Source organism: Salvelinus fontinalis, chromosome 41 (assembly GCF_029448725.1).
Source record: "Salvelinus fontinalis isolate EN_2023a chromosome 41, ASM2944872v1, whole genome shotgun sequence".
Lineage (NCBI taxonomy): Eukaryota > Metazoa > Chordata > Actinopteri > Salmoniformes > Salmonidae > Salvelinus > Salvelinus fontinalis.
This window is the reverse complement of record NC_074705.1, coordinates 3,235,560-3,252,629: the sequence shown is the minus strand read 5'-3', so window position 1 is coordinate 3,252,629 and position 17,070 is coordinate 3,235,560. Positions and strand designations below refer to the sequence as shown.

The 17,070-nt window shown below is 41.9% G+C and overlaps 1 long non-coding RNA gene across 2 annotated transcripts; it reads right to left on the bottom strand.

Moving 5' to 3' along the window:
- Positions 1-730: 730 nt before the first annotated feature.
- Positions 731-8,522, bottom strand: LOC129840543 (uncharacterized). 2 transcript variants are annotated; one of them, XR_008757214.1, is made up of 2 exons: positions 8,325-8,522; positions 731-3,416 (listed from the first exon to the last, which is right to left on the bottom strand). It is a non-coding gene; the product is annotated as an uncharacterized LOC129840543 (long non-coding RNA). The 2 variants fall into 2 exon arrangements; XR_008757213.1 differs by lacking the exon at positions 8,325-8,522 and adding an exon at positions 8,075-8,308.
- Between the last annotated feature and the right edge of the window lie 8,548 nt (positions 8,523-17,070).

Here is a 17,070-nt window from a genome sequence, read left to right as displayed (position 1 = left end):
AGAACGCTTGTTACCACGACAGCCTTTATAATAGAACGCTTGTTATCATGACAGCCTTTATAATAGAACGCTTGTTACCACGACAGCCTTTATAATAGAACGCTTGTTACCATGACAGCCTTTATAATAGAACGCTTGTTACCACGACAGCCTTTATAATAGAACGCTTGTTTCCACGACAGCCTTTATAATAGAACGCTTGTTACCACGACAGCCTTTATAATAGAACGCTTGTTACCACGACAGCCTTTATAATAGAACGCTTGTTACTACGACAGCCTTTATAATAGAAGGCTTGTTACCACGACAGCCTTTATAATATTACGCTTGTTACCACGACAGCCTTTATAATAGAACGCTTGTTACCATGACAGCCTTTATAATAGAACGCTTGTTACCATGACAGCCTTTATAATAGAACACTTGTTACCATGACAGCCTTTATAATAGAACACTTGTTACCATGACATAGATGATGGCTTCTGCCGCCGTTGTAAAGATTGTCTCTAGATACTGTCGTGTCGTTGACTATCATTAAATGTGAAGACTGTATATTATCGATTCTCTGTGTAATTTAATTATGCGACTAAACTAATCATGTAACTTTAATTAACTAGGAAGTCGGGGCACCACGGGAACATATAAAAAGTTTCAACCTTTCAATAACTGTTCAGATATTTTCATATCTGCACGAACCCTAGCATAGAATCAAGAATCGGCGATATACAAATTGTCTTAATTATTTATTTACTAACTAACTTAATCAATCACAGAATTACATCAACACACACACAATTAGTTATACATTGGGTACTAAACAAGTCCCTAGTGGACGAAACCGATATGACGGCTTGGTAGACAAAGGAAAGGGGGTGGGGACAGCTCAAGAGCGGGAGACTCATAGAAATTGCTAGTACTTTGAAAATAAATTGTAATTTACATATTTCCGAGTGTCTTGTCTTCCGGTCCGTCTGATGGAGAGAGTCAACAGAAAAGTCTCGGGTTGCGTTCCTAATGGATACGTCAGGCGTACGCCGTGTTGTCTCATAGAATAGGTGTTTTCGGAGGTTGTCTGTATTCTTCGTCCAAGGCTACGTACATTTCCAGCTGCAGACTGAAAAGACCTCGTCTAACATTTGTTCCTTCGGTGGAAATGTTTTTAGAGTTGAATCATTTCTAGCCGTGTGGCCAACGCTGTATGGTCTCCTCGGCCTATAGAGTTGAATCATTTCTAGCCGTGTGGCCAACGCTGTATGGTCTCCTCGGCCTATAGAGTTGAATCATTTCTAGCCGTGTGGCCAACGCTGTATGGTCTCCTCGGCCTATAGAGCTGAAGTTCTTAACCATTTCACATGTAGCTACCGCTTCCTGTTTTAAGGGCCTATAGAGTTGTAGTTCGTAATCATTTCACATGTAGCTACCGCTTCCTGTTGTCTGATGTAAGGGCCTATAGAGTTGTAGTTCTTAACCATTTCACATGTAGCTACCGCTTCCTGTTTTAAGGGCCTATAGAGTTGTAGTTCTTAACCATTTCACATGGAGCTACCGCTTCCTGTTTTCTGATGTAAGGGCCTATAGAGTTGTAGTTCTTAACCATTTCACATGTAGCTACCACTTCCTGTTTTCTGATGTAAGGGCCTATAGAGTTGTAGTTCTTAACCATTTCACATGTAGCTACCACTTCCTGTTTCCTGATGTAAGGGCCTATAGAGTTGTAGTTCTTAACCATTTCACATGTAGCTACCACTTCCTGTTTTAAGGGCCTATAGAGTTGTAGTTCTTAACCATTTCACATGTAGCTACCACTTCCTGTTTTCTGATGTAAGGGCCTATAGAGTTGTAGTTCTTAACCATTTCACATGTAGCTACCGCTTCCTGTTTTAAGGGCCTATAGAGTTGTAGTTCTTAACCATTTCACATGTAGCTACCGCTTCCTGTTTTCTGATGTAAGGGCCTATAGAGTTGTAGTTCTTAACCATTTCACATGTAGCTACCGCTTCCTGTTTTAAGGGCCTATAGAGTTGTAGTTCTTAACCATTTCACATGTAGCTACCGCTTCCTGTTTTAAGGGCCTATAGAGTTGTAGTTCTTAACCATTTCACATGTAGCTACCGCTTCCTGTTTTAAGGGCCTATAGAGTTGTAGTTCTTAACCATTTCACATGTAGCTACCGCTTCCTGTTTTAAGGGCCTATAGAGTTGTAGTTCTTAACCATTTCACATGTAGCTACCGCTTCCTGTTGTCTGATGTAAGGGCCTATAGAGTTGTAGTTCTTAACCATTTCACATGTAGCTACCGCTTCCTGTTGTCTGATGTAAGGGCCTATAGAGTTGTAGTTCTTAACCATTTCACATGTAGCTACCGCTTCCTGTTTTAAGGGCCTATAGAGTTGTAGTTCTTAACCATTTCACATGTAGCTACCGCTTCCTGTTTCCTGATGTAAGGGCCTATAGAGTTGTAGTTCTTAACCATTTCACATGTAGCTACCGCTTCCTGTTTTAAGGGCCTATAGAGTTGTAGTTCTTAACCATTTCACATGTAGCTACCGCTTCCTGTTGTCTGATGTAAGGGCCTATAGAGTTGTAGTTCTTAACCATTTCACATGTAGCTACCGCTTCCTGTTTTAAGGGCCTATAGAGTTGTAGTTCTTAACCATTTCACATGTAGCTACCACTTCCTGTTTTAAGGGCCTATAGAGTTGTAGCCATTTCAACGTGGGGACTCCGTCCCGGCGTTCTGACCTAATGTAACATTTTGTAGGAAGTGGTTTTATACTCAATGGAAGAAGAGGCGATTTCACGACGCCTGATGTAATGTCTGTTAAACTTGTCGTTAAACTTTTTATATGAAAATCAATACTCTCATTTAGAAGGCTAACATCACATTACATCTTTTCACAAATAGTTTCATATTTACTCATTTTATCCAACATCTAGTTGTACATCTGGGAAGTGTACACAGAGATACAGTCATGTGGGTCTCCTGTCTTTCAGGAGGTCACCAAATGAACCAAACTCGACCTGAGTGTTCTTTAGGTGCCCTCGGACTATTCCCACGTTCTCAAAAATATGGAAATATTGTTTAGTATATTAGTATATACTAAATACTATATATATATTTAGTATATACTTTACTAACCACCTAAAACGGTCGTGGCAACGCAGACAGGCGGTTAGTAAAGTAACCTAGAGTAAAGTGAGCCGGTACTCCAGAGGTGAAGAGGGTGAAAGAAGAGGCCTGAAGGACAGGAAGGAGCCTTCTAGAAGAGGCCTGAAGGACAGGAAGGAGCCTTCTAGAAGAGGGTTGATCAGTGTCCTCTTAGTCCTCACTGGCTCCGTGGTCAGTAAGGATCCTTCCTCTAGGTCAGGAGGGGTCGACTAGCTTAACAGGTAGCACTACGGATCACCTGCATCCACCTGGAGACAGACAGACAGGTTAGAGACAGACAGGTAGCACTACAGATCACCACCATCCACCTGGAGACAGACAGACAGGTTAGAGACAGACAGGTTAGAGACAGACAGGTAGCACTACGGATCACCTGCATCCACCTGGAGACAGACAGACAGGTTAGAGACAGACAGGTAGCACTACGGATCACCACCATCCACCTGGAGACAGACAGACAGGTTAGAGACAGACAGGTTAGAGACAGACAGGTAGCACTACGGATCAACTCCATCCACCTGGAGACAGACAGACAGGTTAGAGACAGACAGGTAGCACTACGGATCACCACCATCCACCTGGAGACAGACAGACAGGTTAGAGACAGACAGGTTAGAGACAGACAGGTAGCACTACAGATCACCACCATCCACCTGGAGACAGACAGACAGGTTAGAGACAGACAGGTTAGAGACAGACAGGTAGCACTACGGATCACCTGCATCCACCTGGAGACAGACAGACAGGTTAGAGACAGACAGGTAGCACTACGGATCACCACCATCCACCTGGAGACAGACAGACAGGTTAGAGACAGACAGGTTAGAGACAGACAGGTAGCACTACGGATCAACTCCATCCACCTGGAGACAGACAGACAGGTTAGAGACAGACAGGTAGCACTACGGATCACCTCCCTCCACCTGGAGACAGACAGACAGGTTAGAGACAGACAGGTAGCACTACGGATCACCTCCCTCCACCTGGAGACAGACAGACAGGTTAGAGACAGACAGGTAGCACTACGGATCACCTGCATCCACCTGGAGACAGACAGACAGGTTAGAGACAGACAGGTAGCACTACGGATCACCTCCATCCACCTGGAGACAGACAGACAGGTTAGAGACAGACAGGTAGCACTACGGATCACCTCCATCCACCTGGAGACAGACAGACAGGTTAGAGACAGACAGGTAGCACTACGGATCACCTCCATCCACCTGGAGACAGACAGACAGGTTAGAGACAGACAGGTAGCACTACGGATCACCTGCATCCACCTGGAGACAGACAGACAGGTTAGAGACAGACAGGTAGCACTACGGATCACCTCCATCCACCTGGAGACAGACAGACAGGTTAGAGACAGACAGGTAGCACTACGGATCACCTCCATCCACCTGGAGACAGACAGACAGGTTAGAGACAGACAGGTAGCACTACGGATCACCTCCCTCCACCTGGAGACAGACAGACAGGTAGCACTACGGATCACCTGCATCCACCTGGAGACAGACAGACAGGTTAGAGACAGACAGGTAGGACTACGGATCACCACCATCCACCTGGAGACAGACAGGTTAGAGACAGACAGGTTAGAGACAGACAGGTAGCACTACGGATCACCTGCATCCACCTGGAGACAGACAGACAGGTTAGAGACAGACAGGTAGGACTACGGATCACCTCCCTCCACCTGGAGACAGACAGACAGGTTAGAGACAGACAGGTTAGAGACAGACAGGTAGCACTACGGATCACCTCCATCCACCTGGAGACAGACAGACAGGTTAGAGACAGACAGGTAGCACTACGGATCACCTCCTGGAGACAGACAGACAGGTTAGAGACAGACAGGTAGCACTACGGATCACCTCCATCCACCTGGAGACAGACAGACAGGTTAGAGACAGACAGGTTAGAGACAGACAGGTAGCACTACGGATCACCTCCATCCACCTGGAGACAGACAGACAGGTTAGAGACAGACAGGTTAGAGACAGACAGGTAGCACTACGGATCACCTGCATCCACCTGGAGACAGACAGACAGGTTAGAGACAGACAGGTAGCACTACGGATCACCTCCCTCCACCTGGAGACAGACAGACAGGTTAGAGACAGACAGGTTAGAGACAGACAGGTTAGAGACAGACAGGTAGCACTACGGATCACCACCATCCACCTGGAGACAGACAGACAGGTTAGAGACAGACAGGTAGCACTACGGATCACCTCCCTCCACCTGGAGACAGACAGACAGGTTAGAGACAGACAGGTTAGAGACAGACAGGTAGCACTACGGATCACCTCCATCCACCTGGAGACAGACAGACAGGTTAGAGACAGACAGGTAGCACTACGGATCACCTCCCTCCACCTGGAGACAGACAGACAGGTTAGAGACAGACAGGTTAGAGACAGACAGGTAGCACTACGGATCAACTCCATCCACCTGGAGACAGACAGACAGGTTAGAGACAGACAGGTAGCACTACGGATCACCTCCCTCCACCTGGAGACAGACAGACAGGTTAGAGACAGACAGGTTAGAGACAGACAGGTAGCACTACGGATCAACTCCATCCACCTGGAGACAGACAGACAGGTTAGAGACAGACAGGTTAGAGACAGACAGGTTAGAGACAGACAGGTTAGAGACAGACAGGTAGCACTACGGATCACCTCCCTCCACCTGGAGACAGACAGACAGGTTAGAGACAGACAGGTAGCACTACGGATCACCTCCCTCCACCTGGAGACAGACAGACAGGTTAGAGACAGACAGGTAGCACTACGGATCACCACCATCCACCTGGAGACAGACAGACAGGTTAGAGACAGACAGGTTAGAGACAGACAGGTAGCACTACGGATCACCACCATCCACCTGGAGACAGACAGACAGGTTAGAGACAGACAGGTTAGAGACAGACAGGTAGCACTACGGATCACCTCCATCCACCTGGAGACAGACAGACAGGTTAGAGACAGACAGGTTAGAGACAGACAGGTTAGAGACAGACAGGTAGCACTACGGATCACCACCATCCACCTGGAGACAGACAGACAGGTTAGAGACAGACAGGTAGCACTACGGATCACCACCATCCACCTGGAGACAGACAGACAGGTTAGAGACAGACAGGTTAGAGACAGACAGGTAGCACTACGGATCACCTCCATTCACCACACTACTGAAGACAACACTTCTGAAGACAACACTACTGAAGACAACACTACACTACTGAAGACAACACTACTGAAGACAACACTACTGAAGACAACACTACACTACTGAAGACAACACTTCTGAAGACAACACTACTGAAGACAACACTACACTACTGAAGACAACACTACTGAAGACAACACTACACTACTGAAGACAACACTACACTACTGAAGACAACACTACTGAAGACAACACTACACTACTGAAGACAACACTACTGAAGACACCACTACTGAAGACAACACTACACTACTGAAGACAACACTACACTACTGAAGACAACACTTCTGAAGACAACACTACTGAAGACAACACTACACTACTGAAGACAACACTACTGAAGACAACACTACACTACTGAAGACACCACTACTGAAGACAACACTACACTACTGAAGACAACACTACACTACTGAAGACAACACTACACTACTGAAGACAACACTACACTACTGAAGACAACACTACACTACTGAAGACAACACTACACTACTGAAGACAACACTACACTACTGAAGACAACACTACACTACTGAAGACAACACTACACTACTGAAGACAACACTACACTACTGAAGACACCACTACTGAAGACAACACTACACTACTGAAGACAACACTACTGAAGACAACACTACACTACTGAAGACAACACTACTGAAGACAACACTACTGAAGACAACACTACTGAAGACAACACTACTGAAGACAACATCACACTACTGAAGACAACACTACTGAAGACAACACTACTGAAGACAACACCACACTACTGAAGACAACACTACTGAAGACAACACTACTGAAGACAACACTACTGAAGACAACACTACTGAAGACAACACTACTGGAGACAACACTACTGAAGACAACACTACTGAAGACAACACTACTGAAGACAACACTACACTACTGAAGACAACACTACTGAAGACAACACTACACTACTGAAGACAACACTACTGAAGACAACACTACTGAAGACAACACTACACTACTGAAGACAACACTACACTACTGAAGACAACACTACTGAAGACAACACTACTGAAGACAACACAACACTACTGAAGACAACACTACTGAAGACAACACTACTGAAGACAACACTACACTACTGAAGACAACACTACACTACTGAAGACAACACTACTGAAGACAACACTACTGAAGACAACACTACACTACTGAAGACAACACTACTGAAGACAACACTACTGAAGACAACACTACACTACTGAAGACAACACTACACTACTGAAGACAACACTACTGAAGACAACACTACTGAAGACAACACTACACTACTGAAGACAACACTACTGAAGACAACACTACTGAAGACAACACCACACTACTGAAGACAACACTACTGAAGACAACACTACTGGAGACAACACTACTGAAGACAACACTACTGAAGACAACACTACTGAAGACAACACTACTGAAGACAACACTACTGAAGACAACACTACTGAAGACAACACCACACTACTGAAGACAACACTACACTACTGAAGACAACACTACTGAAGACAACACTACTGAAGACAACACTACTGAAGACAACACTACTGAAGACAACACTACTGAAGACAACACTACTGAAGACAACACCACACAATAATAAGACAACACCACAGAACAGGTTGGCAAGGCGACTGACCTCTGGAAGGTGTAGTAGTACTGACCTCTGGAAGGTGTAGTAGTACTGACCTCTGGAAGGTGTAGTAGTACTGACCTCTGGAAGGTGTAGTAGTACTGACCTCTGGAAGGTGTAGTAGTACTGACCTCTGGAAGGTGTAGTAGTACTGACCTCTGGAAGGTGTAGTAGTACTGACCTCTGGAAGGTGTAGTAGTACTGACCTCTGGAAGGTGTAGTAGTACTGACCTCTGGAAGGTGTAGTAGTACTGACCTCTGGAAGGTGTAGTAGCTCTCTGATCTGAAGTAGTACTGACCTCTGGAAGGTGTAGTAGTACTGACCTCTGGAAGGTGTAGTAGTACTGACCTCTGGAAGGTGTAGTAGTACTGACCTCTGGAAGGTGTAGTAGTACTGACCTCTGGAAGGTGTAGTAGTACTGACCTCTGGAAGGTGTAGTAGCTCTCTGATCTGAAGTAGTACTGACCTCTGGAAGGTGTAGTGGCTCTCTGATCTGAAGTAGTACACGTGAGACTTGAAGTGGAGCTTGAAAACGTAGTCCTTCTGGATGTTCTCTGTCTCCGCGGGAACCGTCAACGAGTAGCCTAGCAACGGGAGGCTGGCCAGAGGGTAGTCATCCTATAGAGGACAGAGAGGACCTTTAGACTACTGCATCCCATAATAAATACTATATAATACACTACTCAGAGGGTAGTCATCCTACCCTTTAGACTACTGCATCCCATAATAAATACTATATAATACACTACTCAGAGGGTAGTCATCCTACCCTTTAGACTACTGCATCCCATAATAAATACTATATAATACACTACTCAGAGGGTAGTCATCCTACCCTTTAGACTACTGCATCCCATAATAAATACTATATAATACACTACTCAGAGGGTAGTCATCCTATAGAGGTCCTTTAGACTACTGCATCCCATAATAAATACTATATAATACACTACTCAGAGGGTAGTCATCCTATAGAGGTCCTTTAGACTACTGCATCCCATAATAAATACAATATAATACACTACTCAGAGGGTAGTCATCCTACCCTTTAGACTACTGCATCCCATAATAAATACTATATAATACACTACTCAGAGGGTAGTCATCCTACCCTTTAGACTACTGCATCCCATAATAAATACTATATAATACACTACTCAGAGGGTAGTCATCCTATAGAGGTCCTTTAGACTACTGCATCCCATAATAAATACTATATAATACACTACTCAGAGGGTAGTCATCCTACCCTTTAGACTACTGCATCCCATAATAAATACTATATAATACACTACTCAGAGGGTAGTCATCCTATAGAGGTCCTTTAGACTACTGCATCCCATAATAAATACTATATAATACACTACTCAGAGGGTAGTCATCCTACCCTTTAGACTACTGCATCCCATAATAAATACTATATAATACACTACTCAGAGGGTAGTCATCCTACCCTTTAGACTACTGCATCCCATAATAAATACTATATAATACACTACTCAGAGGGTAGTCATCCTATAGAGGTCCTTTAGACTACTGCATCCCATACTAAATACTATATAATACACTACTCAGAGGGTAGTCATCCTATAGAGGTCCTTTAGACTACTGCATCCCATACTAAATACTATATAATACACTACTCAGAGGGTAGTCATCCTATAGAGGCCCTTTAGACTACTGCATCCCATAATAAATACTATATAATACACTACTCAGAGGGTAGTCATCCTACCCTTTACACTACTGCATCCCATAATAAATACTATATGATACACTACTCAGAGGGTAGTCATCCTACCCTTTAGACTACTGCATCCCATAATAAATACTATATAATACACTACTCAGAGGGTAGTCATCCTACCCTTTAGACTACTGCATCCCATAATAAATACTATATAATACACTACTCAGAGGGTAGTCATCCTATAGAGGCCCTTTAGACTACTGCATCCCATAATAAATACTATATAATACACTACTCAGAGGGTAGTCATCCTACCCTTTACACTACTGCATCCCATAATAAATACTATTTGATACACTACTCAGAGGGTAGTCATCCTACCCTTTAGACTACTGCATCCCATAATAAATACTATATAATACACTACTCAGAGGGTAGTCATCCTACCCTTTAGACTACTGCATCCCATAATAAATACTATATAATACACTACTCAGAGGGTAGTCATCCTACCCTTTAGACTACTGCATCCCATAATAAATACTATATAATACACTACTCAGAGGGTAGTCATCCTACCCTTTAGACTACTGCATCCCATAATAAATACTATATAATACACTACTCAGAGGGTAGTCATCCTACCCTTTAGACTACTGCATCCCATAATAAATACTATATAATACACTACTCAGAGGGTAGTCATCCTACCCTTTAGACTACTGCATCCCATAATAAATACTATATAATACACTACTCAGAGGGTAGTCATCCTACCCTTTAGACTACTGCATCCCATAATAAATACTATATAATACACTACTCAGAGGGTAGTCATCCTACCCTTTAGACTACTGCATCCCATAATAAATACTATATAATACACTACTCAGAGGGTAGTCATCCTACCCTTTAGACTACTGCATCCCATAATAAATACTATATAATACACTACTCAGAGGGTAGTCATCCTACCCTTTAGACTACTGCATCCCATAATAAATACTATATAATACACTACTCAGAGGGTAGTCATCCTACCCTTTAGACTACTGCATCCCATAATAAATACTATATAATACACTACTCAGAGGGTAGTCATCCTACCCTTTACACTACTGCATCCCATAATAAATACTATATAATACACTACTCAGAGGGTAGTCATCCTATAGAGGTCCTTTAGACTACTGCATCCCATAATAAATACTATATAATACACTACTCAGAGGGTAGTCATCCTATAGAGGTCCTTTAGACTACTGCATCCCATAATAAATACTATATAATACACTACTCAGAGGGTAGTCATCCTATAGAGGCCCTTTAGACTACTGCATCCCATAATAAATACTATATAACACACTACTCAGAGGGTAGTCATCCTACCCTTTAGACTACTGCATCCCATAATAAATACTATATAATACACTACTCAGAGGGTAGTCATCCTACCCTTTAGACTACTGCATCCCATATTAAATACTATATAATACACTACTCAGAGGGTAGTCATCCTACCCTTTAGACTACTGCATCCCATAATAAATACTATATAATACACTACTCAGAGGGTAGTCATCCTACCCTTTAGACTACTGCATCCCATAATAAATACTATATAATACACTACTCAGAGGGTAGTCATCCTACCCTTTAGACTACTGCATCCCATAATAAATACTATATAATACACTACTCAGAGGGTAGTCATCCTACCCTTTAGACTACTGCATCCCATAATAAATACTATATAATACACTACTCAGAGGGTAGTCATCCTATAGAGGTCCTTTAGACTACTGCATCCCATAATAAATACTATATAATACACTACTCAGAGGGTAGTCATCCTACCCTTTAGACTACTGCATCCCATAATAAATACTATATAATACACTACTCAGAGGGTAGTCATCCTATAGAGGTCCTTTAGACTACTGCATCCCATAATAAATACTATATAATACACTACTCAGAGGGTAGTCATCCTATAGAGGTCCTTTAGACTACTGCATCCCATAATAAATACTATATAATACACTACTCAGAGGGTAGTCATCCTATAGAGGCCCTTTAGACTACTGCATCCCATAATAAATACTATATAACACACTACTCAGAGGGTAGTCATCCTATAGAGGCCCTTTAGACTACTGCATCCCATAATAAATACTATATAATACACTACTCAGAGGGTAGTCCTCCTATAGAGGCCCTTTAGACTACTGCATCCCATAATAAATACTATATAATACACTACTCAGAGGGTAGTCATCCTACCCTTTAGACTACTGCATCCCATAATAAATACTATATAATACACTACTCAGAGGGTAGTCATCCTACCCTTTAGACTACTGCATCCCATAATAAATACTATATAATACACTACTCAGAGGGTAGTCATCCTACCCTTTAGACTACTGCATCCCATAATAAATACTATATAATACACTACTCAGAGGGTAGTCATCCTACCCTTTAGACTACTGCATCCCATAATAAATACTATATAATACACTACTCAGAGGGTAGTCATCCTATAGAGGTCCTTTAGACTACTGCATCCCATAATAAATACTATATAATACACTACTCAGAGGGTAGTCATCCTACCCTTTAGACTACTGCATCCCATAATAAATACTATATAATACACTACTCAGAGGGTAGTCATCCTATAGAGGCCCTTTAGACTACTGCATCCCATAATAAATACAATATAATACACTACTCAGAGGGTAGTCATCCTACCCTTTAGACTACTGCATCCCATAATAAATACTATATAATACACTACTCAGAGGGTAGTCATCCTACCCTTTAGACTACTGCATCCCATAATAAATACTATATAATACACTACTCAGAGGGTAGTCATCCTACCCTTTAGACTACTGCATCCCATAATAAATACTATATAATACACTACTCAGAGGGTAGTCATCCTACCCTTTAGACTACTGCATCCCATAATAAATACTATATAATACACTACTCAGAGGGTAGTCATCCTACCCTTTAGACTACTGCATCCCATAATAAATACTATATAATACACTACTCAGAGGGTAGTCATCCTACCCTTTAGACTACTGCATCCCATAATAAATACTATATAATACACTACTCAGAGGGTAGTCATCCTACCCTTTAGACTACTGCATCCCATAATAAATACTATATAATACACTACTCAGAGGGTAGTCATCCTATAGAGGTCCTTAAGACTACTGCATCCCATAATAAATACTATATAATACACTACTCAGAGGGTAGTCATCCTACCCTTTAGACTACTGCATCCCATAATAAATACTATATAATACACTACTCAGAGGGTAGTCATCCTACCCTTTAGACTACTGCATCCCATAATAAATACTATATAATACACTACTCAGAGGGTAGTCATCCTACCCTTTAGACTACTGCATCCCATAATAAATACTATATAATACACTAGTCAGAGGGTAGTCATCCTACCCTTTAGACTACTGCATCCCATAATAAATACTATATAATACACTACTCAGAGGGTAGTCATCCTATAGAGGTCCTTTAGACTACTGCATCCCATAATAAATACTATATAATACACTACTCAGAGGGTAGTCATCCTACCCTTTAGACTACTGCATCCCATAATAAATACTATATAATACACTACTCAGAGGGTAGTCATCCTACCCTTTAGACTACTGCATCCCATAATAAATACTATATAATACACTACTCAGAGGGTAGTCATCCTACCCTTTAGACTACTGCATCCCATAATAAATACTATATAATACACTACTCAGAGGGTAGTCATCCTACCCTTTAGACTACTGCATCCCATAATAAATACTATATAATACACTACTCAGAGGGTAGTCATCCTACCCTTTAGACTACTGCATCCCATAATAAATACTATATAATACACTACTCAGAGGGTAGTCATCCTACCCTTTAGACTACTGCATCCCATAATAAATACTATATAATACACTACTCAGAGGGTAGTCATCCTACCCTTTAGACTACTGCATCCCATAATAAATACTATATAATACACTACTCAGAGGGTAGTCATCCTATAGGGGTCCTTTAGACTACTGCATCCCATAATAAATACTATATAATACACTACTCAGAGGGTAGTCATCCTACCCTTTAGACTACTGCATCCCATAATAAATACTATATAATACACTACTCAGAGGGTAGTCATCCTACCCTTTAGACTACTGCATCCCATAATAAATACTATATAATACACTACTCAGAGGGTAGTCATCCTACCCTTTAGACTACTGCATCCCATAATAAATACTATATAATACACTACTCAGAGGGTAGTCATCCTACCCTTTAGACTACTGCATCCCATAATAAATACTAGTTAGGTTGGGTTAGATTTATGTTTAGGGTTAGGTTAGGTTAAGGTTAGAGTTAGGTTAGGTTTAGGTTAGAGTTAGGTTAAGGTTAGAGTTAGGTTAGAGTTAGGTTAGGTTTAGGTTAGAGTTAGGTTAGGTTTAGGTTAGAGTTAGGTTTAGGTTAGAGTTAGGTTTAGGTTAGAGTTAGGTTTAGGTTAGAGTTAGGTTAGAGTTAGGTTAGAGTTAGGTTAGAGTTAGGTTAAGGTTAGGTTAAGGTTAGGTTAGAGTTAGGTTAGAGTTAGGTTAAGGTTAGAGTTAGGTTAAGGTTAGAGTTAGGTTAGAGTTAGGTTAAGGTTAGAGTTAGGTTAGAGTTAGGTTTAGGTTAGAGTTAGGTTAAGGTTAGAGTTAGGTTAAGGTTAGAGTTAGGTTAAGGTTAGAGTTAGGTTAGAGTTAGGTTAAGGTTAGAGTTAGGTTAGAGTTAGGTTAAGGTTAGAGTTAGGTTAGAGTTAGGTTAAGGTTAGAGTTAGGTTAAGGTTAGAGTTAGGTTAGAGTTAGGTTAGGGTTAGGTTAGAGTTAGGTTAAGGTTAGAGTTAGGTTAGAGTTAGGTTAGGTTAAGGTTAGAGTTAGGTTTAGGTTAGAGTTAGGTTTAGGTTAGAGTTAGGTTTAGGTTAGAGTTAGGTTTAGGTTAGAGTTAGGTTTAGGTTAGAGTTAGGTTAGAGTTAGGTTAGAGTTAGGTTTAGGTTAGAGTTAGGTTTAGGTTAGAGTTAGGTTTAGGTTAGAGTTAGGTTAAGGTTAGAGTTAGGTTAGAGTTAGGTTTAGGTTAGAGTTAGGTTTAGGTTAGAGTTAGGTTTAGGTTAGAGTTAGGTTAGAGTTAGGTTTAGGTTAGAGTTACGTTAGAGTTAGTTTTAGGTTAGAGTTAGGTTAGAGTTAGGTTAGAGTTAGGTTAAGGTTAGAGTTAGGTTTAGGTTAGAGTTAGGTTAAGGTTAGAGTTAGGTTAGAGTTACGTTAGAGTTAGTTTTAGGTTAGAGTTAGGTTAGAGTTAGGTTAGAGTTAGGTTAGGTTCCTTACCTGATGTGACTTGTAGAAGAACAGGCTGAAGTTTGTAAAGACCACCCAGAGTTTCTGCCATCCATTACTGTTCTTAAACTTCCTCAGCAGGTTACCTGATAACTGGTTCTGATTGGGGGACAGAGGACCAATAGGAAGAGACATTAACACAGGATTAACAAATAGGAATAGAGATGAACACGGGTTGTCTGGTCTTGAAGTTACAATGTTGTTGTATCAGGTTATAACACATCTCTCTGTACCAGGTTATAACACATCTCTCTGTATCAGGTTATAACACATCTCTCTGTATCAGGTTATAACACACCTCTCTGTACCAGGTTATAACACATCTCTCTGTATCAGGTTATAACACATCTCTCTGTATCAGGTTATAACACACCTCTCTGTACCAGGTTATAACACACCTCTATCTACCAGGTTATAACACACCTCTCTGTATCAGGTTATAACACACCTCTCTGTACCAGGTTATAACACACCTCTCTGTACCAGGTTAAAACACACCTCTCTGTACCAGGTTATAACACACCTATCTGTACCAGGTTATAACACACCTATCTGTACCAGGTTATAACACACCTCTCTGTACCAGGTTATAACACACCTCTCTGTACCAGGTTATAACACACCTCTCTGTACCAGGTTATAACACACCTCTCTGTACCAGGTTATAACACACCTCTCTGTACCAGGTTATAACACACCTCTCTGTACCAGGTTATAACACACCTCTCTGTATCAGGTTATAACACACCTCTCTGTACCAGGTTATAACACACCTCTATCTACCAGGTTATAACACACCTCTCTGTATCAGGTTATAACACACCTCTCTGTACCAGGTTATAACACACCTCTCTGTACCAGGTTAAAACACACCTCTCTGTACCAGGTTATAACACACCTATCTGTACCAGGTTATAACACACCTATCTGTACCAGGTTATAACACACCTCTCTGTACCAGGTTATAACACACCTCTCTGTACCAGGTTATAACACACCTCTCTGTACCAGGTTATAACACACCTCTCTGTACCAGGTTATAACACACCTCTCTGTACCAGGTTATAACACACCTCTCTGTACCAGGTTATAACACACCTCTCTGTATCAGGTTATAACACACCTCTCTGTACCAGGTTATAACACACCTCTATCTACCAGGTTATAACACACCTCTCTGTATCAGGTTATAACACACCTCTCTGTACCAGGTTATAACACACCTCTCTGTACCAGGTTATATCCAGTACTCCAGTTAGACAGAGACAGTACTGAGGGTCAGGTAGGTAGAGAAGACAGAGAGGTTAGACAGAGACAGAGAGGTTAGACAGAGAGGTTAGACAGACACAGAGACGTTAGACAGAGAGGTTAGACAGAGACAGTACTGAGGGGCAGGTAGGTAGAGAAGACAGAGAGGTTAGACAGAGACAGAGAGGTTAGACAGAGACAGAGAGGTTAGACAGAGACAGAGAGGTTAGACAGAGACAGAGGGGTTAGACAGAGACAGAGGGGTTAGACAGAGACAGAGAGGTCAGACAGAGACAGAGAGATTAGACAGAGACAGAGAGGTTAGACAGACACAGAGAGGTTAGACAGAGAGGTTAGACAGAGACAGAGAGGTTAGACAGAGACAGAGAGGTTAGACAGAGAGGTTAGACAGAGACAGAGAGGTTAGACAGAGACAGTACAGAGGAGCAGGTAGGTAGAGAGGACAGAGAGGTTAGACAGAGACAGAGAGGTTAGACAGAGACAGAGAGGTTAGACAGAGACAGAGAGGTTAGACAGAGAGGTTAGACAGACACAGAGAGGTTAGACAGAGACAGAGAGGTTAGACAGAGACAGAGAGGTTAGACAGAGACAGAGAGGT